Source organism: Myotis myotis, unplaced genomic scaffold (genome assembly GCF_014108235.1).
Source record: "Myotis myotis isolate mMyoMyo1 unplaced genomic scaffold, mMyoMyo1.p scaffold_m19_p_9, whole genome shotgun sequence".
Lineage (NCBI taxonomy): Eukaryota > Metazoa > Chordata > Mammalia > Chiroptera > Vespertilionidae > Myotis > Myotis myotis.
Window position 1 is genome coordinate 79,781,622 of NW_023416401.1, and position 27,059 is coordinate 79,808,680.

General features: G+C 41.0%; 1 long non-coding RNA gene across 3 annotated transcripts; it reads right to left on the bottom strand.

The window, feature by feature from the left end:
- Positions 1-508: 508 nt before the first annotated feature.
- LOC118663766 lies at positions 509-26,843 on the bottom strand. 3 transcript variants are annotated; one of them, XR_004970137.1, is made up of 6 exons: positions 26,737-26,843; positions 18,789-18,868; positions 16,836-16,922; positions 4,722-4,893; positions 2,359-2,468; positions 509-872 (listed from the first exon to the last, which is right to left on the bottom strand). It is a non-coding gene; the product is annotated as an uncharacterized LOC118663766 (long non-coding RNA). The 3 variants fall into 3 exon arrangements; XR_004970135.1 differs by lacking the exon at positions 2,359-2,468; XR_004970136.1 differs by lacking the exon at positions 2,359-2,468 and having other exon boundaries at positions 18,789-18,865; positions 26,737-26,841.
- Between the last annotated feature and the right edge of the window lie 216 nt (positions 26,844-27,059).

Consider the following 27,059-nt stretch of genomic DNA (forward strand, 5'->3'; position numbering starts at 1 on the left):
AACTCTCTATCCCTCTCCCTTTCTCTCTGTAAAAAATCAATAAAATATATTTTTTAAAAAATAAAAAATATGAAGAAATCTCTCTTTCCTCCAGTCTCCAATGAGGCCACCAATCAAGCAGAACACTCCCACATTGGTTTCCCTTTGCCTAGAAACTCTGAGAATTAAAATCTTAAGAGATTTCCCCACCCTCTATCTCTGCTTTTCTTCCTGGCTTCACTGAAATTTTAAGTTTAAGGAGAAAATTTGTTGTGCTACTGTGTTAATGGTGACTGTCTCGTTTTCCAGTTTTCTTCTGGAAAGGCAGCATAGGTATCTGAATGCCTTTATGAGGTATATCTGCTCTAAAGACAAAACTGTGCTGAGGTTGTACCTGTGAGAATGATAATAATGAAGTAAATGTAACCAAAACTCCTGTGGTAGGATGCAGAAGCAGACATGCACAGGGGCAGGCAAAAGGGATTTTAGGGTTGTTAGTATGGAAAAAGACATGCAATAGGTTATTAAATTGCTTTATTAACTCAGTATTTTATGTACTCACAACTGTAAACCTATATTCAAAGAACTATAAGCAAAGAGCTGTTCTCAACTTTATACTTTTGCATTTTGAGTCCCCCATGCATCTAACCCAGTGTTTGTCTCATCAAATGTAGTCCCTTTGATAGATAAGAATCTCTTGTCTGGAGAGTCCAAGTGGGAGCCAGGGATAGGGCAGCTTGGTGGTGACTGTCGTCCAGGCTTCGGTCTCCCATCTGCTGGTGTAAGGGCCTGATGGGTGAGTTTCAAGGATGGCTCTGACTTCCAAGGGGATTCCCTCCATTGCCAATGTGAAGGTGTGCCTGATGGTCATAATTACATGAATATTGTGACACCTGGAAAAAGAAGATGGGAACGTTTTACTTCTGAGCAGGGGAGGGCAGAGCAGGAGAAATAAATTCTGAAAAGAAAATTTTGCTTTATCAATATATTTTTTACAAAATGAAAACCATGATTTGGATTAGTTAACTTCTCACGCCTGTGCTGTAAAACAAAATGGGCAATTTTACAAGGAAATATATATATATTTTTATATACTTGAACATATGTTGAGCCATATGAAAATGCCAATATCTGACTGGTTTAGACCCATGAAAGAATTAAGTTCAAATGATTTAGCCTAATACTTATGTACCAATCAGTAAACTCCTGAAAGTGTGATATTTAAGCAGAAAATATTTTACTGAGGAATAAAAAAATATATATATGAGAGAGTGAGGGGGTTCCAATATAAGAACAAATAACCAAGATAAAAAATAGAATTATCAAGAGTTACTTTTGAATGAATGTTGAAATTCCTCTTCAAAGAAGAAAAATCAGGGGGAAAAATCAAATAAGCAAAGAAGGCTTTGACACCCATGGTGGTGTGTGAAGTAATAGATAGACTGAGACAGATCCACACCCCCCTTTTCAAAACTGAGGTTCCAGCAGCAGCCGCCGCTCCGTGGAGGACAAACCGTCATCGAGAGACCTGTGAAATGAATACAACGCGGCGAGGAGATTTCCCTGGCTGCTGAGCAGACAGCAGACATGCTGGATGGGGCCCCGGCTCAGACAAAGGCTCCTGTTCAGCGGGAACAGGTAGAAGACAGATGGTTTGTTAAACATTGCCAGCATACTTGAGCAGTGCCATTCGGCGGTCAGAGCCTGGATAATAGGCCCAAGGACATTGTGTAGCAGCGCGTTGGCTAATTTCAACCCAGCTAAAGCTATTGCTTATCTTTGTTGGTTTTGCAAAGATTAAGGACGTTTTTTCTTCTTTGAATGCACCATAGCTGCCCCGCAAAGCATTCCTGAAGTTCTGTCTGAATTCCCGCTGCTGAGAGGGGTCAGCAGGACTTGGCACATGCAAAGACTTGTTTTACTGGTAGAGTTGCTTCTCCTTAAAAGATCTGGGCCACTCTGTACTCTTACTTCTGGGGGACACTCTGGAGGCGTGGCAGCCCTCTCAGGGACGTTTCCCGTGGGCTTCAAAGAGAGTCTGCTGTGGATTTCTATTTCCTATTAGGACTGACTCATTTGCTACTTTTGTGGAAAAGGGTTAACACCCTCATAAATTCCATCCGCTGAATCACAGCGAGGTGGTGGTGCAAATTAAAGGTGTTTGCTTTCGGAAGGGGCCCTTAGCTTCTTATCTTTATGTACCGAAGCAAATCAAGCTCAGCCTGGCCCTTGCGACCAATGGAAACATACCTGGAGGCCAACCGAGTCTGGGACTCCAACCTACTGCCCCTCTCCTCTGTTTGCAGACAAAGGAAGAGGGCATAGAGCTGATGTGGAGGGGGCCTACAGGCCCAATGCAAAAGGAGGTATGGCCATTACCTGGATATGTCAGGGAAAAGCGATGTCTTGATCAATCGGTTATTTCAGACCATTCAGGTGCCTCTATCCTCTTTTATAGGCAGTGCGTGGCTCACCCCAGCATCCAATGCCTAAATTAAATCATTTCCAGCTATGAAATTAAGATGTTGTGCCCAGCAGATAAACCCTAAAATTAGTTTTTTATTGCATCTACAGAAGCAAAGAAACCAAGGAAATGTATCCCTCCTTAACACACCTCCCTCCCTCTCTCTCTCTCTCTCTCTCTCTATCTCTCTCTCTCTCTCTCTCTCTCTCTCTCTCTCTCTCTCTCTCTCACACACACACACACACACACACACACACACACACACACACATCTAGGCTAGCATCAGGTATTATCATGTAGAATCAATCAGTAGCAGCTAAGCACTACTGATTTAGTAAACATCTAGGCACTGAGAATATATCCTGGGGAATTAAAAGCCATTTCAATTCTAAAGAGCTTTGCTGTTGGAAACTACAAAACAGGAGAAACCATTGGGAAGTGACACACTCAAATATTGCATTACCATATTTGTTTTCATTCAAGAAAGAAGGATAAAAGCATTGGCTGTGAAGGTTGCCCAAAAATTATTTGAAAGAAATGTTATATATCTTCTCAAGTGAACAGAATTGAAATAATAATAATACTCAGGCACATCACGTTCACACATGGCCCCTCTTAATTTACTTTATATTATTATTTCACCTTGCTCCTCTGTCTGTGTTCTGGCTCCCAAACTCATATAGACACCCCAGCATGTGTTTCATATGCAGTGTGGGACATATATGTAGATCCCATAAGGTGTGCATGGTGCCATCTGTGCTGACAGGCATGTTTTGGGGAGTGGAAGTACTTTCTTTGATTCATATCAGCTTCTTCCCTTTGATTCTTTCAGTCAAGGACTACTATTATTTTTGTGCCATTGTCCATTTAATCTAGTCTTAAAGTGTATGAGTGAACAGAATTTCATGCCCACCTTTATCATGCCAATGCTATATATAAAGAGGTAATATGCAAATTAACCCTCACACCCTTACAAGGTGGCTGCCTATGATCAGGCCAGCAAGGGGGTTAGTGAGGAAGGACCAAACAACTGAACAGCAGGCTGCATGGGGCGACCAGGCTGGCAGGTGGGGAGCAGTTAGGGGTGATCAGGCTGGTAGGGAGGTGAGCAATTAGGAGCCAATAGTCCAGGATTGTGAGAGGAATGCCCCCCAAGAGGTCCCAGATTGGAGAGGGTGCAGGCTGGGCTGAGGAGACCCCTCCTCTGTGCACGAATTTTGTGCACCAGGCCTCTAGTTATTAAAGAATTGATTTTAGCCAATCTTTTCGGTTGGTTGAAGCATCATCCAGTATACCAAAAGGTGGCGGGTTTGATTCCTGATAAGAGCTCATAGCCAGGATGCAGGTGCAATCCTTGGTCAGGGCACATATAGGAGGCAACAGATCTATGTTTCTCTCTCTCTCTCTCTCTCTCTCTCTCTCTCTCTCTCTCTCTCTCTCTCTCCTTCATCTCTCTAAGATAATTCTTTTTAAATAATCTCATTTTAGTAGAGATTTGGGCTGTTCCATTGATTTCCCTTCCTACTGCTCTTATGTCCTTCTTTCTTGTTGCTTTGGCTTTATTATATTATTATTTTCTCTTTTTTTCCTTATATGTTTAGTTATGCTCATTGGTCTTTGGTTTTCAATATGTCTTGCTTACTATTATATGTATTCAAAATTATGCAAAATTTTAAATGCTACTTTAGCTATGAGACACAACTGTTGACATTTGACACTTTTATTTTTAAATAGTTTGTAATTTTAAAATCTCTCTCAATCCCAGTGACTATATAGTACATTTTAAATATATCTTTCAAGGGGCCAAGAAGATGTTTAAAGCTTTTTTGTTGTTACTAATTTCTTATTTTATTTCATTATGATCAGAGAGTACAACCTGTACATGTGGGTTATTTGACATTTATTGAAGTTTCCTTTGTTCTGTGAAAACCTAAAATGAATACTCTGTGGGTATATATTTGATATATAATATGTGTGGCTATTATTTATAAATATATATTTGTTTTCTAGAAAACATATAAACAAAGTAAAAATACAGAGGTGAAGTTAATTTTAATTATATATTTTATTGAAAACAATACATCCAAAATAGCATAATTTCAACATATAATCAATATAAAAGTAATGAAATATTTTGCATTCTTCTATATTAAGTACTAGGAATCTGGGGTAAATTTTATACTTAGAGTACATCTCAATATAAATCCTAAATTCACTTCAGATACAGTTGCTCTGTATTTAGATTTCATTTTGCAATTGAAAGAGTAGATTCACATACCCAAGTGGTTCCGAACGTACATAAAAGTTGTCCAGTAGCTGAACCAAGTACAGTAGACCCCCTGATGCATGGTTTCCTTTCTGCCATTACAGTTACTGACAGTCAATCACAGTCTCAAAATCTTAAATAACTGTGAAGTACTTCAGAGGTTGCAGGTCCAAACAGAGATGTGCTGTGAGTGTAAAACACACGTTATATTTTGATGATTTAATATGCAAAAACAAGTAAAAATCTCATTAATAATTTTATGTTGATTGCTTACTGACATAATGTTTGGATATATTAAATTAAATTAAATATTTAAATTAATTTTGCCTACTTTTTTCAGATTAATTATATATTAGAGCTCACTCCATACTTATCAAATATTATTTGTTAATAACATTATTAACAAATATTATTTGTTCAATTAAAAGGGCATTTTAACAAGGGACCATGCTTCTGAGGCATGCCATTTTCAAAGGCCTCTTAGATACCTACCATGATACTCAAGTCATTTCAAATCAATTATACCCACTCGTTGCCTTATTCACATGCATAAAGCTACTGACCACATTCTGCATGCTAGACACTGCTCCCAGCACTTTCAGTTCCCTGCTACGGTTTTCTTCTTGTGAGCAAAGACATATGATAAGCAATAAAAGTAAGAACTTAGTGAATTTCAGTGCATGCTCAAAGACAATGGGTGCTATGGAAATAAAGAGAAAGGAAAGGAGTGTGGGATATGTGGGCAAATACCATCATAAACTTGGTATTTTCATTAAGAAGGTAATATTGGTGCAGCAACATGGAGGAAGTGAGGGTATTAAGCATACTAAGTGGACTGGTCTGGTGGGACTGGAGCAGATGAGCAGGGTGGGGAAGGAGATGATCTCAGTGGGGTAAGGGGGCTGAGCATGTAGGAATTTTTACATTAATCTCCGTGAAATGGAATGTCATTGGTGAGTGTGCAGGTGGGATGTGGCTTAACTCACTTAACAGTTTTTGAGGACGACTGCCTGCTTTGTTGAAAATAGGCTGTGGACAGGAAAGGGTAACAACAAGGGAACCAGTGAGGAGGCTCCTACAATAATGCAGGAGCAAGGTGCTGGCGGAGCACGTTGGTAACAGTGGGGGTGGTAGGAAGTGGCAGGACTCTAGATGTACTTTTGAGGTTGCACTAACGGGATGTCTTGATGCAATGAATATGTGAGGTGTAAAAGAAAGGAAAGTCAAAAATGATTCCCAGCTTTTGACGTAAGCACTTGAAGGTCTTGCAGGTGGAATTTATATTCTTTCCCAGAGTTGCAAGAAAAGCATTCCAGGGACCCAGGTATAGGAGGTTGTGGCACAATGATATTTATTTGGGTGAAAACAGAAGGCTGCCCCCACGTTCCCAATATCTCATCTCTGTCCCTCCTGCCATGGAAAAAGTTCAGCCTTTTTTTATTAGGCCCAGAAATATGGCCAGTGTTCAGGCATTTTGTGCTATTGGTTCAGTCCATGTCTGTTCACATCTGGCTGGTGCAGTCTGTTCCCAGTTGCGCTCTGGCTGGTGTTGTGTTGCACAGCATGCAGCTGTTAAATACACGTGGCTGCTATGGAGAGGACATGTGAGCAAGCAGGATGAGCATGTGTTACAGAGGAGTGGAGGAGGGGGGGGGGGAGAGAGAGAGAGAGAGAGAGAGAGAGAGAGAGAGAGAGAGAGATTAATTCTTTGTTAGGCTGATTATATTATTTTGGGCTTGGAACACACCAGATGCTCTTCAAATGAACCAATCAACTTCTCAAACTTTTGTGGGCTTGCACTGGGCCCACCCTCTAACCAATCCATTTTCCAGCTCTTTCTGGATTCTGTGTCCCTTATCCAGTCCAATCCTTTTCTCAGGCTAGAGAGACAGGCCTTTATGGTTGCCATTTTGGTTCTCACTGCACATGTGCCCAGCAGAGGAATGTCTCCTGCTGCTTCTCTTTCTCCCCTGGTAATGATTTTTCCTGCCTGCTTCGCTTGGGGGGAATTAGGTCCGGGGGCAGAGGATGCCGTGGGAAGTGTATGAAGCTGTAACTTCCTAAGGAAGCAAGACTATGCTCCCTAGTTGATTATGCTAAATAATGTTTGATTCCCTTTTCTCTCTTCCTTTAGTAATATTTAGCTACCTATGCTAACAGAGGAATGCAACTATTGAGCACCCACTTTTTTTATTAGGCAGCATATGCAAGAAATACAGAAATCGCCCTGACTGGTTTGGCTCAGTGGATAGAGCATTGGCCTGTGGACTGAAGGGTCCCGGGTCCAATTCCGATCAAGGGCATGTACCTTGGTTGCGGGCACATCCCCAGTAGGGGATGTGCAGGAAGCGACTCATTGATGTTTCTCGCTCATCCATGTTTCTGACTTTCTATGCCTCTCCCTTCCTCTCTGTAAAAAATCAATAAACTATATTTAAAAAAAAGAAATACAGAAATCCAAAAGCTCTCTGCACTGAAGGGACCCTCAGCAAAGTGGCATGAAAGACACATGCATGTGAAAATACACAGCACTCCGTATGAGAGTACCTGTGCAAAAGGAAAAAGAATGATCATTCTAACTTGTCTGCCAGGCTTCAATTAGGTTATTTGGACATATATACAAACTCATCAGACTCAAAGTATTAAAAAGGTATCCTATAGTCAAGAAATAGCATGTGCAAAGCCCAGTGTTGACAAAGAAGGTGGGTTATTTGGGGTCTTGCAAGTAGAGTGGATGGTGAGTGGCCTGCCAGAAGAGGCCCAACGTGAGAAGAGACAATCAGAGTAGGGGCCTGATCATGAGAATATGTGCAGAGCCTGGGTCTTCTCTAGGTAGTGGTGAGAGATCAGAAGTTTCTACAGGAAACTACATGGTCAAATGTGTGTTTCCAATGGATAAGTACTGTACTCTATGTAGAACTGATGGGAGAGAGGATACATTTTAAATATATAGAGGAGTTAGAAAGCTGTTAAAATTGCCCATAGTTTTATTGAGGGATTCAACTAGAAAGAATTGGAAGTTAAGAAAGGACTGATTGGAAAGATTTGGGGTTTAATTCGTAGGAATCAATGACCGATTGAAAGTTGGAGTTTCAAATGTGGAGGAAAGAGAATAAAGAATACTCCCCTGGTTTCTGATTTGGGGGCCGTTGGGTGTTTTCATAAACTGAGATGGACAAAGCAGAAGGGACAGAAAAATGATTCAAGTATGCAGAGTTTGCTTAATTTGGATTCCCCAAATGCTGACTGAAAGGATTCATTTTGGAAGGTGACCTTGTAAAAAATGTAGAAAAGTAGGGAAGCAAGACAGAAAAGGCACAAATGTTGACTTGCACAGGTTACTGCTCTTGGCGGAGGTGTATTGTCACAGCTGCTGGGCCCTCTGGAAGATGCAAAGGGTACACATCAGAATTGTTCCACCTAGGGAGCTGGGTATTTATTCACAGATTCTCAGGGTGTCATTGATTCCTGATTTCCTCTGAAGGAAGCCCTCAGGCAAAAAGGAAGGTGACCCAAGGAGGAAGTCTGGGTGTGAATGAAAAGGCAAATACCCAGAGGATAGTTGGAGGCACTGAAAACAGCAGCTAAAAGGTGCCCCTTGAGGGAGATGTACATGTGGAAATGCCACTGTAGCCACAGAGACTACAAATGGGAAGTTTCAAGAAGTCAGGCAGGAGACTGTGCTTTGGGGACTCCAACACAGTTGGTTAATATTAGCAGAAGCCTTTTCAAACTGGTTTCTTTTCCAGATATCTCTCTTTTGCAGTGAAGACACCTTCACTTGTAAGTTATTAATGTGAACCTCTCCTCAGTACCAACTACGCTGGTGTGGCTGGATTGAATTTGTGCACCAACTGCTCTCTTGATAAAATGTCACTCTATTGGAAGAGAACTCATGAAATTTTATTCCTAAGGGATATTTTTCTAAGATTTTGTTTCTTTTCTTTTCTTTTTTCTTTTGTGTCTGAAGTTTTACATATGTCTCCTTTCTCCCCCCCCCCGCCCCGATTGATGACACCTCCCCCCCCCCATTTGCCCCCAGCCATTCCCACCCTGGGAAGATTTTGTTTCTTAAAGGCAACTTTATTCTATTTAAGAAGTAGGTGTTCCATTGATTGAGCCCAGCTTTCTAAAGAGTAGTAAACAATAATCTCTATCATGGACTAGAGTTATGAGCATTCCTGAATTTAGGTTGGAATTTTGGCTTTAAAAGAAAAGCTACAGACTTGATTACAGGAAAAATACACACACACACAAAGAAATTTGGGAAAAGCCTATGTCCTTTCAGCAGGAACCAGAAGCACAGGAGGAGGCTTGGAAATGGAGTAACTAGTGGAGGTAAGCATGCCCATATATCTTCCTGTTGGCCTTTTCTGTCCAACCTTATCTATGAGCTGCTGGCCTGGAGCAGGAGTTTCCAAGTATTTAAGAATACACATTAAATTCCCAGTCTATATTCATACAATTCCATATGTCTAAGAGCTATATTCTAAAGACGATGAGTAGAGCCTTGGAACTATCTTCAAGTTCAAATGTGATCTGTGTCCAGTTAACAGTAGGCGCTTAAATGGCCTGTTTGGCCTTCCAAAGTCTCAACTTCCTCAGTGGCAATTAGACCCACCTCACAATTTTTTCAGGATTGGATGTGATAGGGAAGAAAGAAACTGCCATGAGTGCTGAATAGCTCTTGATAGTATTAAAGATTTGGTCTAGATGACTTTCACTGTTATCCCAACTGTGGACAATTATTAAGCTTCCTATGGCTCTGATTACAGTACATAGGCAATGGCTTGAAGGTCTACAGTATGTGAGACAGACATCCACCTCTGGGGGCCCACAGCAAATGATTCAAACACTAGAGCCCCCACTGGGTTCTATCTTTCAAGAAAAGCACTAGATCAGAGAGACCTTGAGTTCTAATCCTCTTGGACCTCTCATGATGATAGACCCTAGATAGATTATTTCATTCCCTTTTATGTGGAAAAAAATTATATTGGACATATCTGACTCGTACAGCTCAATGCTTCCATAACCTGCACTTAAAACTCTGGTCTTGACTAACTCATAGTCCAATTACTCTGGTTAATTAAGAAACTGAGGTGATAGAAGAAGCTTCATGAGCCACTATCTTCCTAATGAGTGCTAAGGGACCATCCTCTGGAGCATTGCAATTTTCTCAGCCCCTGAGCAGCTGACTCGCAGCTCTTATCTACAACCTTCTTCTTTAGTTTCTGCTGGGAGTAGGAGGAACAAGAATGGTGGGAGGCTCTGAAGGGGTTCAAAGAACCTGGCACCCTATGGGGATGCCATATCCCAATCTCAACGGGAGATTCTTTAAACTACAGTCAACTTCATTTTCAATTTAAGGTGAAATTCCAGACTGGTAATCAAAGAATAGGAATTCAACACTTCCATTCAACCCATGTCCCTGGGGGCCTGCAATGGCAAGTGCTGGAAGGAAGGAGCAAAGTTGAACAATGTAAAACAAAGCACATTTAAAAAATAAACATCAGTTAGGATATAACTAACAGATGCACACTCCCTATATGTCTTTATGTTTTTAATCATTCAAGCCTTTGATTTCAAGATACATTTCCTCTGAACCATCCCCTACCTTGGCCCAGGAAAGCATATGCCATGTAGAACTATGGTGATTCTGGCAAGCACGATGAGTCAGGGACATATGGTGTCCCCCAGCTCTCTGTTTACTCTTGTACCTGGGCGGATTAGTCAGCCAGAGGCACAGAATCAGCCTGGATGCCATCTGGCCATTCCCTGGTACAGGCTGAAGGTAACAAGTCAGCCCTGCATACCTTGATAGCTAGGTGTGGGCTTGGATTATTCAAAGTGCTGCAGCCCTGAACAGAAGGCAAGGCTCCTGTACTCACTGTCATATCGTCCTTGCTGACTGAGCAAGGGGAAGCAGCATTCTGGTGAAGGAAAACTGCCCTTGAGTTATTGGGAATCTTGTTTATTCAAGGCTTCCAAGATCTCTCATGGGCTCTTCCCAACTCCTAGACACTACTAGGTGGATGCTATCACTCTTTCCCTTGCTGGTCTGCAGACCTCAGAAGTTAATCTAAGGGTTACAGGTATTCTGCATTTAAAGCTGGTGCTTTGTCCATGGAAAGAATCTAGATTTTGGCCCTGTGTCTGCCTGATTTTCCACTCTGATCTTGAGATCTTAGATAACCTTCTAAACTTCCATAAGTCTCCCTTTCTTTGTCAATTCTCACAGAACCATTGCCTCAGGATGAATTTATCTGAGATAATCTATGTAAAGCATCTGGATTCAGGAGGGGTGCAATAATAGTTAGTGCCCTTTCCCCTTCCCTAGATTATCTGGTTTTATTTCCCTCTGCCAGAGATTTCTTGGTAAACAGAAAGCTATTATACAATTTGCCTATAATCTTCGTGATGAAATAAAATTCTCATCAAAATAATGTTGATATCCCATTGGCAAGTCTGGGCCACAGAAATAATGATGGGGTGAAATAAAGTCGAAGCAACTAGCTGAAGGAAGAGGTTAACAAGTCACAATGTGAAGAGAGATAGACTGGTACTTAGGGGACCTGAACTCTTTCCCATGAAAAGTGAAATTGCACACCACTCTCTTGGGAGATGCTGAAATTTGTGGGCCTCCAAGATATGGCCTTCAACAGAATCCTTCCTCAACTTCATCATCCCAGGTTCACTTCTCTCTAATTCATCAGAATCAATTGTACTTCACCACCCACCAGCCCCAAAAGGAGGCCAATTTGGCAATAAATTTCATAACCAATCATTAATGGGTAGCTTTTTATCATTAATCTTGGGACAAAATATTAACTTACAAGTTATAAAGTTCCAAATTATGAAGGCATCTCCACTGTATTTTTACTGGTCCAATGGGTTTTGTTACAGAATTTGTATTTGTTTCTGAGAAGAGTCATATTGTCTTAAAAAATGTCCTCTGCTTAGAACACTGTCCTATTTGCAGTGGAGGCACTGCTGGTTCATGCAAGCTCCTTGCTGAGTGCGATTTTCACCACCAAACTTCCCCAGACCCGACAGCATCTGACCAAACTAAGAGAAATCAATGAGAGCTGAAAGGGTGGACTTTGTTCGCCCATGGTATTCCAATGAATATTTTCAAGCTTAAGGAACTTACTGTCTAAAAATCAAATTCATTGATTTTTTCCAAAGGGCAAGCAGATGGCCCCATTAGAAAAGGTCTTCCCAATAGTTTTCCAACATTCACTCTTTATTCTTCACATTGAATACCTGCTTTTCTGGAGGGCTGAAAAAAAAGAAGAAGAAACCCTAAAGTTGGCCATTGTGGAATATGCACAGGGCAGAGGGCATTTTTCTGTAGGGAAAGTGGCCCAGTTATAGAAAGCAGTCTCCCAAACCTCATGCCCTGAGGGCAGCCATCTCTGTGAGCTCTCGTGACTTCTGGTTCTGACTTCTGGTATGTATTTCCACACTAACAACGGTTTGCTGTGACCAGGACACCGCTGTTTACACAAAATGAGAGTGGCCCCAGAGTCCAAAATGACACAAGGCTGGAGGAGTGCCAAATTACATAAGCATAGCTTCTTATATGTGCAAAGTGGAAACCATGGCCAGGCTGAAAAACAAACAAACAAAAAACAGGACTTCGGAGTCCAGAGGAGCGAGTTCTAGCCCTGGTTAGATAGCGTCCAAGATGAGCTGATTTCTTCTATGATCACACCATTTAATCTTTCCCAGGCTCAGTGTCTGCATCCATAGAATGAAACGACGACGCTTGTGTAGGCAGTGTGCTCGGTGCTTGCTAAAATTGTTATTAGCAGAAATCGAGACAATTGACTTGCTTTTATGGAGGAATGAAGAAAAGGAAGTTGGGGAAGTGCAGCCTGTGAGATTCAGCGACAATTCCTCCTGCTTCAGATCCCAGATACCATGTCAGATTGAGGGCAGAGATCCCACCTCTTGTTGCATTCTTGAGCACTGCCTACATCCCCAAGGTGAGGAATTGAACTCTGGGGCACTGAGCTGTTCTGAAGGAGCTACCATTAATGGGGGAAATCCACATTTGAATTGTGTGCAAGGACTTTTGTCTTTGCTAGTCCTCAGCATTCTTGAAGAGAATGGTGTTGGAAGTTGCTTTTCCAGCGTGAACCCTTTGCCTCCAGAACCATCCAGATTCTTCCTGGATTCTTCTTTAAGTGGAGACAATCCAACATATATGCACAATTACTGTTCAGCATCTTCAAGGACATGTATTTGTGCTCAAAAGTCACCCTGAATCAGCATATTAAATTCTTTCAACTTTTCTGTAGGTTTGAACTATTTCATAATAAATTATTGGAAGATTTTTTTAATTGCCTTAGTCCAAAACCACATTCTTATACTGCAGTGAATTTAGAGTCTTCATTTTAGGGGAGAGAGAAAAATGGCAGTTTTATCAAAATGCAAAACAAATTTTAAAAATCTCATCACAATCTTATTTATAATAGCACAACATTCCTCCAAAACTGATTGCATTTTTTTATGGCACATTATTCTTAGGGAAGGCTCTACAGCCATTAAAACATTAGGTAAAAAGATGATTCAGCAACTTCATGCCTATTATAATGCTAAGTAAAACAAGCAACAGAGAGGCACATTTTTTTATACTTATTACAACTATGTTAAAAAGGAAAACAGAAAGACCAGAAGTAGAGGTACTTAAGAAGATGCTGATGTTTTGATAATGGGGCTAGGATTATAGGAAAATTCTCTTTCGTTTATGCAAATGTTACCTTTGGTGTAGTTATATGGCATTTTTTTAAAGAAAAAAATATTTTTATTATTTTCACTTAGTGTAATACTTTGATTTTGAAAAAAATAAATGGAGTGTTTTGTACCCAGGGCCCTCTACTTGGCACTGCTGGCAAGAGTAACTTTGCTTTGAAAGAAGACCTCGTTGGGTTGCCAAATGCATTGTTCAACTGTGGACGCAGAAATGACTTGGAGCACAATAGTTGCCAAGTTAAGGAGTGCCTGCTGGGCAGCCCTCCTTAGGTCTGGTTCAAGTCCATTGTTACATCCACATGGCCAACCTTTGAAGTTGGGTTCACAGAGCCCATTTTCTCCGAGCGTGAAGTTTATTATGTTGGAGACAACAAACCTGGGAGTGGGGACAAGATGTTCCAAAATGACCCTAAAGATCAACATAATCCCTGAAGAAATGTGTCCGAAAGAGCTGGAGACCTCCCGGCAAAGGTTGAGTTGTTATCAAAAGGGAAGTTGGGTATGGGCAGGGTATTTATTTCAGAAATTGATCAGTGATCAGGTCGGCCTTTGGTGAACCAGCCCTTTGCTTCCGCTTAACCGGCCTCTCACAAAAGAGCCATTATTGCCCTTTGTTCTTAGGCAGCAGGAGTCAGGGTCACATCTAAAGCTCCTGGTTTCCCAACCAGGACCGGGCAAGGCTGAGAGGTCAGAATCCAAGAACAGCAGGGTGCTGTGCACTCTGTGGAGGTTGCAGACCTGGAATTCTGACCCTGCCCTCCTTCTGGGTTGCCAGAGGCCTCAGAGTCCCAGAGAATCAGCTTTGGTGCCAGCCCTTCTGGGGAAGGGTCCCAGGTGCTCATTTTGTTTTGGAGAACTTGCATTCTCTTTTTTAGCTCAATGACTTAGCAACAATATTGCTTAAAGACCTTCCATGTATAAGGAGCTAAGGTGGCAACTATAGATAAAGATACCCACAAGGGATCCACAAAGAATCCATATAGGCATAGTCCATGTTATTATTGTTGTTGTTGTTAAAATCAATGTTTGTTGAGCCTTACTCTTTGTCAAACACTATTCTATGGACTTGCCCTAAATTAACTGATTTAATCTTCATAACAGCTCTATGACATGGGTCCTATTAGAATGTGCATTGTATAAAGAAGGAAACAGACACAGAGAAGCAAGCACCAGCAGTCTTGCTCTAGAGCCTGCAATCCTAACCCCCACGCCCACCCCAAGACTGTCTCTCATACAGTGCCAGGTGCCATGAAGCATTCGCTTTGGACAGAAAGGCTAGGGAACGTTTTCAGATGTTTTGGAAGTTTGCTACTTCAATGTGGGCTTTCCAGCATTTCTTTTCAGTTTAAGGGTTCAGTGAATAAAATTCCTCCTTTATTTACTTCAAAATCTCTAACATTAAATAAAAATATTTCTTTTTCAATATAAAAACAACATAAACCTACACATTTTTTCTTAATCAAAAAAAAATAAATAAATAACACATTTGTGTAACTCAAAACCCCATAACCAGTGGTGTTTTGCATGCTTTTTCATCGCATCTCCCCACATATTTAACAATTTCAATAATATATAACAATTTGCCTCCCTTGTATTCCTGTTGCTTAAATTTAAAGTAGGTACAAAGTTGCTACATCATTTTTATATTTATCACATGAATGTATTCTGTGTGGTGGATATTCCATAATTAACTTGACCATTACCCTATTTTATACCATTCTTTATGAATAACATTGTTATGGACATCTCTAGGTCTAAAGCATGTTTCATATATTACACTAGGGGCCCGATGCACAAAATTTGTGCATGGGTTGGGTCCCTAAACCTAGCCGGCGAAAAGGGCCAATCAGGTTCTCCGCCTCCCCCCCTACTCCCCTCCTTCCCTCACAGCCCACATCCACTGCCATCCAACCCTGGTTCACCATCCCAGCCTGGGGCCTGCCAAGGGGGAAGGGCCAGCTGCCACCTCTGTGGGTGAGTGGCAGGCCAATCAGGCCTGCTGGCTGGAGAGGAAACAGGAGAGGGACCCAGGAGATTGGCAGCTGGCCCAGGGAGCTAGCCCTTGGCCCGCCCTGGGAAAGGGGGGAAAGGGGCCACATCCACCACCACCCACTCCTGGTTCCCCATCCTAGCCCGGGGTCCGACCCCAATCAGGCGATAGGGGCCTCCTAGTGGGGTGGGGGGGAGGAACCAGGAGTTTGGCCAACAGGCCCCATTGGCAATCAAGGATTGCTGGCTGGGACAGCTCCTGCATTGAGCGTCAGCCACCCTGGTGGTCAGTGCACATCATAGCAACCAATCATTCTGGTCCTTCCATCAAAATGGTTGCTTAGGCTTTTATATATATTGTTTCCCAAGCCAGAATTCTCAGAGGTGGAATTTTACAGAATCAAGAAGTAAGAATATTTCTAAAAATGCTTGATACACACTGGGTATTATCTCCCAAGATGTACTCTAAGGCAGAATGTTTTACTTGTCAGCAGTTGATCATTTGTCAAGCAGTATTTTAAGAAAGAATTAAGCATATGTGGCCAGGAATGTAAGCTGAGTCCAAGCTGAAGAATAGGAGATTTTAAGTAAAGCAGGAAGTTCATGGAACCCCTGGGAAATACGCTGAGGAAGGTGAGTGAACACACTTCCTTATACAGACATTGAAGAACAAGAACTTGATTGTAGAGATAATGGGGACCCTTTCTAAGCTGCCAAACAGAGCCTATAGGATCAGACTTGCACATATAAAAGATATCCATGCAAGGAAGCAGCTGGGAGGATGGGTGGTGATGAGAAGACAGTGGTCACAGGAGGCCATCAGAGGAGTGAGGAATGTGGGATTGTTAAGACTTGAATGTAACTCATCAGGAGGTAGGAATATAGATGTCTTCCCAGGTTCCTGAATCGATGCCACTCAGCTTAGAAAGGACACACACAAGAAAAAAACGGCTTAAAGATTGGAATGGAAGGGATGATTAATTTAGCTTGAAGCTGAGGCACTGATAGAGTCTCTATCCGGAGGACTATTGAAGAAGAATTGTACATAATGATCTGAGCCCCAGGGAGGGGTCTGAGGAAGGGGCTGGGCTTGAATATCACCACAGTTCAGGGCTAACCTGCAGCTCTGTGAGTGAGGTAACTCTCCAGGGAGAGGTGCTAAAGGGGGCAGCAGAGAGAAGACTGAGAAACACAGACATTCAGGGACATGATAGATGACAAGGATTTTAGGAAAGGTGATGACGATCTGAAAATGCAAGAGAACATGATATGGTGCAACTAGGTCACAGAACAATTTTTTTAATATATATTTTTAAATATGTCTTGTGACCTTAGGAGAAATTTAAAAAAGAAAAGAGGGGAGACAGAGGAGAGATTTACCACAAATGTTGCATAGATCAGCCACCTTTCCTGGGCAAACATTATTTGATGATGATTTCACAACTCCCTGATAATCAGTTTTCTCATCTGTAAAATGGAAAACGCTATTTTGTAATTACAAAGTTCTTGTGAGGCATGGTTGAAAAAAGTACGTGTCAAAACTGCCCATAAACCAACATTCCCAAAAGTGTATTTTTGTGGACTATTCCTTGAGATGATAGGTTATTGTAGTCTGATAGAACTAGGATCTATGATGTTAGACAAGATTAAGCACGTTTCCTTGCTGCAACTCCTCTGAACCTTTAGTGGACTCACATGCAGAGTGAGTTTCCAAGGGAGACATATAGTATTTTCCCAAATGTATTGGGCCATGGAATACTTTTCACAGAGTACCTGCAGCGATTCGTGCCTACAGAACCCACCTTGGGAAACCCAGTGCAGTGACACCCACTTTACCAAGCTGGGAGGATTGGTGTGGTGACATGTGCAAAGTTCCTAGCCGGACTGGTGATCAGTGATCATTAGCTCTTTTCCCACACCAGACAAAGAAAGCAGGCATGTCATTCTGGAAAATCAGAGCTAAAGTGCATAAAGGAAATCTTAGGAAACACTCTGGGACCCTATGTTCTTTTCAGAAAAGCAGCTGTGAATGGGGTCAAGTGCCAGGTCTACAACTTTCTAGCTGTGTGATCTGGCAGTAGTTACTTGGCCTCTCTGAGAAATGATGCAAGAATGAAATCAGATAATCTAGTATTTGCCTCTTACTGTATAATGAATTACCCTAAAACTGAGTGACTTAACACTCATTTATTATTTCAGTTTCTGTTGGTAGAACACCAGGCACTTAGCTGAATTCTCAGCTTTGAGATCTCTTGTAAGACTGCAATTGAGATGTTGGCCAGGACTAGGGATTCAACTGAAAGCCCCACTGGAAAAGAATCTACTTCCAAGCTGCATTAGTGGTTATTGGTGGGATTCAGTTACATGAGGACCTCAGTTCCTCTCTGGTTTTTGGCCAGAGGTCACCACTCATTTCATCCCATGTGGGCCTCTCCAACATGGTAGCTTGCGCCATCAAAGCAATAAGAGGGAGAGACTGCTAGCAAGAAGGAGTCGCAATCTTTTGTAACTTAATCATGAAAGAGCCATCCCCTCATTGACCGCATACTCTATTTGTCAGGAGCACATTACTCAAGGGAAGAAGATTACACAAGGCCAGGAGGTAGGGCCACTGGGTGTTATCTGAAAGACTGCATGCCACATAAAGAGAAGCATTTTAATATTTTATGCTCCTATATAATGGTTGGTTATTCTTATTATTTTTTAAAAAATGCCTGTTAAAATTGATTGGTCAATAGTATCAACTGACTATCACCTTAGAGAATCAAAGCACTTAGAAAGCATGGCAATGGGGGAAGAAAAACAAAACAAAACACGGAATACAAGATTCACCATTGGCTGACTATAGAACAAAGCACTTTGAAATGATCTTAAACCATAAACCACCCAGAAAGCCATTGCTTCATAGTTTTTACTCTCATTGAGAAATGTTCTTAGATTTATACCATTACCCATCTCTCTATGAAAGGCAAAGATGGGTAAAAAAAATCATTATTTTAAGTATTTTACACATAGTAACTCATTTAATCTCAGGATAACCCTGTAAATAGGTTCTGTTATTCTCCTTTACAAATGAGGAAACTGAGGTACAAAGAAATCACAGGATGGGGCCAGTGGTCCTGTAGCTCATGAGTGGAAAATTAGGGATCCCAACCCTCTTTGTGAGCTCACAGTCTATCTTAGTCTCTATAGTTTATGATCTTGTAGGAGCAGGAGTACGTTGTCCCTGGTCACTCAAGGTGAATTAATTACAGAGAAACTATCCTCCAGGTAATCATTAGAGATGTGAGGTAGGGGAAGAATGGGAGGTGGGACGACAGTAGACAGACTCACCCCCACGCGGCTTTGCCTTAATCCTTGCATCCATTCAGTATATCTGTGATGTCAGCGGGCCAAAGTTAGCTGGGGTCCTGCTGAAAATTATGAAAATTATGGTCTTAGTTACCCCTTAGTGAGCTCAGATTAATTTATTAGCCTTTCTGAATACCAAGGTAAAAAAAAAAAAAATTAACAGATACTGAAAACTCTCCTAGAGCCTTTCCTGTGACCAAGAATCCAGAAATAAACAGGCCTGAATAACCTTCAGAGGCTGGGTTAGTAGGAAGCCATGCCCCAATCTGTACAAATCGCAATAGACCTTTTTACAAATTGAGGTTTTGTGTAAGTGTAGCACAAAGCTTGGAAACCTGACAACATCTGTGCATGTTTCTGAGCTTGGGCAAGCCAGAGCACCACCACAGAGCTTTTGGGAACATTATGAGGTCAAATATGTTATCTGGGTTATCTCATAGACCCTGGTTGGTGTCCCCTTGCCTTCTCTATCCTTGTGGATAGAGGCAGCTTACTTTCCAGGAAAATGAAAAAAAAACCTTCAGCTTTCTCACAAATGGGTTCTGGTGGTCACCATGTCAACCCATGAACTTACTAAGGATGTCACAGCACCAGAAGCTGAGTTTAGGAAGAGACAGAATTTAGCACATCATGTGACTGAGGAAACAGCTTAGAAGAGTGGGTATGAATGCAAGTCCTCCCATCCCCCATTACCCACCTCCTAAAAATGAAAAGCCAGGTAGAGGGAACACCAGTGCTTCTGTCATTGTTCCCCTTAACTTTGGAGCCTGTTAATTAACCACTGAGCCAAATTAGCTCAGCCAGGAACAAAGGCCAGTGGGGGCAGGAAGGAAAGAACAAAGCACTTCAAAAGGACTTGAAGTCATTCTCCAGGCCTGATGCTTGGAGAGCTACCCAGAGAGATGCCTGCCACCTGCAGAACTGGAATCCAGCTCCCACAAAGAACCTGCTATCCGATGCTTTCCAAACTCTGCACAGAATGAGTTCCTCACACCATCCTTTGCAAAGATTAATACAACAGCCACACACACTCTTGCCGCCACAGTCTGTTTACCCATCTGTCACCATCATTTGACACTTTCAGACATGGTCTCCTCGATGATTCCAAACACTGCTGTAGCTTCTGAGAGTAATTCCAATCACATCCAGAAGTTTGGTGGGATCATTAGCCCTGCATCTGGAATCAAGGAACAAAACCTAACAGACAAAGTCTTTCTTTCTCTCCCAAGTGAGATCCCCAGCTCTAAAAGGGCTGCCTTAATTTTACATCAGTGTTTTATCTCTGGTATTGATATCTCCATGGAGAAAAGACCAATTTTAAGAAGTTTTATGACCAGAGAAGCTCTCTTTTTCTAATCCCGGGAGTCTGGGATTAATTCTATATTTCCCATTTTCTACCTCTGTGATCCTAGACTGGATGCTGAATCTCTCAGAGCTTCAGTATTATTTGTTATAAAGACAGGGTCATCACACAAACTGGGCTGGTTTGCTTTGAGCATGGATTCATATAATGGATATGACATGCCTTGCTCTTGACCCTTCATTTTCAGAGCATTTCCGTGAGGATTCTCAAAGGTGCTCTTTCTTTTGTCCAGCCAAACAGGTAAGGATTTTACACCTTTCTTTCCAGCACATCCAGGTGACAACACTTTAGTGCACCCAGGATTCTTGGGGTAAATGCAAACATGGCCCAGCCCCATGGGGTCTAAGCTACTTGCCAGCGCAGAGCCTGAGAACTTGACTGGCTCAGTGTCAGCCATCCTGTCCCATCCTGGCTTGGCTGTTAATAGTAGGCATTTGTAGTAAAGCCTTGGTATGCTGGGTGTCTGCATTCCCCCATCCATACCTCATATTGGTTCTTATTTCTGAACTGGACTCCTGACCTTGAATCACCACCCTGCTCCTTCTTGTAGTGTTTGTTTGTTTGTTTGTTTGTTTGTTTTATTTGTCGTTAGTTTTTATGTAAGCTTGGTTAATGACATTTAAGTTCCAGGTGTACAACATTATAATTGGATATATCTATACTTTTTGTGTATCCACCACCAAAAGTCTAGTTTCCTTCTGTTACCATATACTTGTGAATTGGGTAATGGAGGTCAAATACGTGCTTCTTTTTGTCTTGCTGGTGCCTGGTCATCTTTCATTTCTAGCCTCTGCTACTCAGAACTGACCCCTGTTGGAAATTTCTTATTTACGTCTCAGAGAATTCAGAGCCTTAGACCCAGGAAGGGTCTTAGAATACAGATATAATGTCTAACTTCTTAGTACAAGGATCCCCTCTGAAGCCAGCCAGCCAGCCAGCACACCTATTGAGCTCTCATTATATCCCAGGTACTGCAGTAAGTCAAGAAATTAAAAAATTAGTAAAACTTTAAGAAACTCATCTTCTGCCAAAACCGTTTTGGCTCAGTGGATAGAGCATCGGCCTGCAGACTGAAAGGTCCCAGGTTCGATTCCGGTCAAGGGCATGTACCTTGGTTGCGGGCACATCCCCAGTAGGGAGTGTGCAGGAGGCAGCTGATCGATGTTTCTCTCTCATCGATGTTTCTGACTCTCTATCTCTCTCCCTTCCTCTCTGTAAAAAATCAATAAAATATATTTAAAAAAAAAAAAAAAAAGAAACTCATCTTCTGGTGAAGGATACAAGCACATAAATGTATATTTACCTGTTACAAAGTGATTGTTCATCTTAGAGGCTATTCAACCAGGCTGTAAGCCAACATCTCCATTACAGGGCCTTCTTTGTGATAGGGCTTAGTCCAGCCGTGGGCAAACTATGGCCCGCGGGCCGGATCCAGCCCGTTTGAAATGAATAAAACTATTGAAAAAAAAAGACCGTACCCTTTTATGTAATGATGTTTACTTTGAATTTATATTAGTTCACACAAACACTCCATCCATCTTTTGTTCCAGCCCTCCGGTCCAGTTTAAGAACCCATTGTGGCCCTCGAGTCAAAAAGTTTGCCCACCCCTGGCTTAGTCCATCACCAGGTGTTTCTAATTGCTAAAATGTTCTTTCTAATTTGAGCCCTTTTCTCCTCCCTTCTACCTTCACCTATTGGATTTAGAGTTTAAACCCACGCCAATCTGAGATCAGGCTCCATTCTTACCAGTCGTGTGACTTTGAACAAATCTTTCAACCTCTCTGGGACTTGGTTTGTTCAGCTGTAAAATGAGAATTATATCATATGGATGTGTTATATTATGTGAGTTAACTGTTTTTGCTCTAAACTGATAAGGAAACTGAGGCTCAGAATGCTTAAACCAGCGGTTCTCAACCTGTGGGTTGCGACCCCTTTGGGGGTCAAACAACCCTTTCACAGGGGTCGACTAAGACCATCCTGCATATCAGATATTTACATTAAGGTTCATAACAGTAGCAACATTACAGTTATGAAGTAGCAACAAAAATAATTTTATGGTTGGGATTCACCACAACATGAGGAACTGTATTAAAGGGTCGTGGCATTAGGAAGGTTGAGAACCACTGCTTTAGGCTCTACACCTAAATATTACTGCTCACAGGACTTCTCCATTTGATGGACCACAGCTACCTCAAGAAGAATGTGAACACATTTTCTTTCCCTACAAATCTGTTCCATCCCATCTTCTCCTGTCTCACGCAAGTCAGATGCCTGTATGTCATGCTCACCTCCAGCTCTCACTTCACCTCTGACAGCCAACCAAGCCTCTGGTGCTGCCTCTTGAATGCTGCCCACTCAGCCCTCTACTCTTTACCTCCTTGTGTGGCTTTGGTTGCTGCAGGCTTCATTTCTTGCCTGGATTTCAACAAGTCTCCTAACTATTCTCCCTGCCTCCAGTCAGACCTCCTGTAATTTGTTGTCCTATTCAGTGATGGCGAACCTTTTGAGCTCGGCGTGTCAGCATTTTGAAAAACCCTAACTTAACTCTGGTGCCATGTCACATATAGAAATTTTTTGATATTTGCAACCATAGTAAAACAAAGATTTATATTTTTGATATTTAGTTTATATATTTAAATGCCATTTAACAAAGAAAAATCAACCAAAAAAATGAGTTCGTGTGTCACCTCTGACACACATGTCATAGGTTTGCCATCACTGTGACCTATCTGGTGCCCAAGTGCTTTTTTTTAAATTTGTACTATTTGCTTAAGACTCCTCCCTGGCTAATCATTGTCTCAGAGATAGCATCTACCTTCCTTAACATACAATCCAGCCCATTTATCTTCTATCCCTGCTGCCTCTCAAGTCTACTCCACCATTCCCTGCTTCATCCTCTGCTCCAGACTATTTAGATCACTTGAGTTATGAGGATAATTAGAAAAACAGTTAAGCCTATTGGGTTTTCACTACGAGTTACACAATTGTCCTGTCAGCCGTACATGTATGCGGAGTATACAAATTACTGCTTCATAAGTGAAGAGAATGGGGTTCAAAGAAGTTAAGTCATTTGCCCAGAATTTTCAAAATCCGGTCTATCTAGCTCTAGCTCCATAACTCATGCTCTTCGCACTGTGCTCTAGAAAGCTGGCTGACTGCTCAGTGTGGATCACCTGCTATGCCCTGCCCGCACCCCACTCCAGGTTGGCTGATTGCTTCAGGTCTTAGTTCAAGGGTCAGCCCTCTGGAAAACTATGGTTGACCTTTTGCCCCCAGGCTGACTCAGATGGCTCATTAATCTTTCATTTATCATACTTCTTTCAATTGAAGATTCCATCATCTCAAATACGCATCCTATTTGGGTCGTGCAGGAAAACAAAAATTCCACCATGATAAATGTACACATCCTCAGTCATATCTCACACAGCACACAAACACACATGCACACATAAGCACATAAGATAGCTCCTATGCAAACAGCTAAGTTCAGTCTCTACTAGCCTGCCTCTATTGGTCCAATTTCCAATTCTATGAGGCTAAGCTTTTTAAGGGATTATCTCATTTTGATACCCCCATAGCCTGATACATGGTAGAAACTAAGTGATTAAAACTTCAGTGGAAAAATAATAAATAGCATTTTTTAAGCACATACAAAACTGCAGGCATTGAACTAAGCATTTAACATGGATTATCTTGATTGCTCACGACAAAAACTATGAGATAGGGGTTTTTCTTACTTACATTTTGTGAGAATGGAAACAAAAAAATCAGAGAGGTTAAGTAAGTCACTTAAGGTTCCACAAATAAAGTGATAAAGGATTGAGATTTAAAAACAGATTGGCTGATGTCAAAGTTTGAGTTTTAACCCTAGGCTGCCTTTCCAAAGAGCAGACTCTTCGTTGTTCCTCAGAAATGATGTCCAGCCCCCAGTGTCCTCACACCTTCCTGTCCCCGCCCATATAGGCCAAACCTAACAAGATTATTCTCATCCTTTCTTTTTGTCAGTGTCTTTCTCAAAAAAATCACACAAAAAGTTAATTTCAATTCAAAATAGCTTGTCCACCATAGAAAATAATAGAATTAGTACCTCCTTTGAGCTGGATGCCACTTTGTCAACCTATTTTAACAGCTGAGGCACACTGTTGATATTAGGTGAGCACGTAGTCTACCTTGACTCTAAGTCTTTCTCATTAAAACTAAGCCAGGCAGCATTAGTCTTACATTTTTTGTACTTCTTTCAGTTAAAGACTCTATCGTTTGTAAGATGTCTCTTTGACTTAATATCTTCTTTGCAGAAAAATAAATTAAAAATTAACCATGGAAAATATACACAGCTTCAATCTGTACTTTATGCCATATATAAAAATAAATTAAAAATGGACTGTAAACCTAAATGTGAAATTAAACATAGCAGAAAATCTTTGTGACCTTGGATTAGACAAATATTTCTTAAATATGATACCAAAAATACAATACATGAAGAAAAGTTGATAAATGGAACTTTACCAAAATGAAAATCTATTCTTAAAAAGTCACTTTTGCCCTAACCAGTTTGGCTCAGTGGATAGAGCGTTGGTCTGCGGACTGAAGGGTCCCAGGTTCAATTCCAGTCAAGGGCATGTACCTTAGTTGAGGGCACATCCCCAGTAGGGGGTGTGCAGGAGGCAGCTGATTGATGTTTCTCTCTCATCGACTTTCTAACTCTCTATCCCTCTCCCTTCCTCTCTGTAAAAAATCAATAAAATATATTTTAAAAAATAAAATAGCCGAAACCGGTTTGGCTCGGTGGATAGAGCGTCGGCCTGCGGACTGAAAGGTCCCGGGTTCGATTCCGGTCAAGGGCATGTACCTGGGTTGCGGGCACATCCCCAGTAGGAGATGTGCAGGAGGCAGCTGATTGATGTTTCTCTCTCATCGATGTTTCTAACTTTCTATCTCTCTCCCTTCCTCTCTGTGAAAAATCAATAAAATATATTTAAAAAAAAATAAATTAATAAAATAAAATAAAATAAAATAAAATAAAATAAAATAAAATAAAATAAATAAAAAGTCACTGTTAACAAATGAAAAGACAAGCCAAGCAACTGGGGGACAATATTTACAAAACACATATTAGATAAAGAACTTACCCAGAATACATAGTAAACTTTCAAATTCAATAAAAAAAATCCAACAAAAAATTTGAACAGACACTTCACTACAGAAGATATATGGACAAATAATCATATGAAAAGATGACCATATTAAGATTTCTTTTAAGAAAATGCTGACAATATCAAGATACAGAACTCTCATACATTGCTACTGGGAGTGAAAATGGCCATGGCAACTTTGGAAAACATTTGGTCAGTCCCCTAAAATCTTAAACATACCCATGCCAGGGATGCACTGCCTGAATTTAATCATGAGGCAATAGGAAAAAGAAAAATATGGAACTGTATCATTCAAAACTGTCATATCATAAGTACAAAGAAATATTATATAAATGTTCCAGATTAAAGGAGATCATAAGAGACTGACAACATATGTTTAGGGGGGGAAATGCTAAATGTATATTATTGACTCAATAATATAATCTGAAATCTGATGGTGGATTAGATAAAATATTGTCAGTGTTGAATTCACTGAGGTTGATCATTGTACTATGGTTATGTAAAAATATCTTTACTCCTAGAAAATATACACTGAAATATTTAAGAGTAAATAGAAAAAATTTAGGAGTAGAGAGCCAGGATGTGTGCAACTTTCTCTCAAACAGTTTAGGAAAAAAATATTATTTCTTGAAATTATTATCTCTATTATTTTGTTATTATTGAACTTATTATTATTGTCAAAATTCTTTCCAAATAAAACCTTTTAAAAATGTATCCTTTAAGCATGTCATTTCACACATAGATTTAGCACTAGGAGCGTTGCTTAATTACAGAATGTGGGTGGGGAAAGGATGGAAAATGGTTTTCCAAGTCCAGTGAAAATCCTCTATCAGCCTATAAGCTGGATCCTTATAAAAGCATCAGTTTTAAATATCACTTTACAGTTGTTCTCCCAGGCTTTTTATTGGGACAAACATCATGCACACTTCCTCCTTCAGACAATGTCTTCTCTGGTGTGGTAAGGGCCCCTGCAGACACCTACCTGCCAATCATTTCCAACACAACAACCTCCATTTTCCTCAAGTTCCTCCAAAGAAGGATTGAATATTACCAAAGTTATCTCAACATTTTCCCTTTTCCACTGTTTGATGTGACCAGGATCTTCTTGGATATAGTCAGTGATCCTGTTGGTCAAGACCTAGGCAGTCCCATGACTTTATTCTCCTCTTTCATGGGCATTTTACTGCTCAGTACTACTTAGGGTGGGAGTAGGTGCATAGATTTTAAGGAAGAAGACGAATTAATTCTGGTGTCTTGTTTTCATCACAGATTTGTCATCCTGATAGACTTGCTATTAACACAGAAATAGAAATACATTGGCTCAGACAAAGTTTGGCGAAAGGGATAAGATTCCTGTTGCAATTACCAGATCTTAGAAAATTAACACATGAAAAGCTTAATTATCACACTCACAAAGATCAATATGGATTGCTTGGTGCTCCTCCAAGTGATGACTGGGAGATCCCTTGACTTTAGTGTCATTATCATCTTCAACGTGTATTCTGCACTGTTGCCACTGCATGGGGGGAAAAAAGAGTGGGTAGCACATGGAGCATTGTGTGTAGGTCTAGAAGTGGCTTACATCATTTTATCCACATCATACAGCCGAAAATAATTCATAGACATCAAAACTCCTCCACTGGGAGAAGGGCCTACATTTCCTCCTCTTGAATCTAAATAGAACTTTATAGCTATCTCCACCTGCAGAGTATAGTGGAAGTGCCAGTGCATGGCTT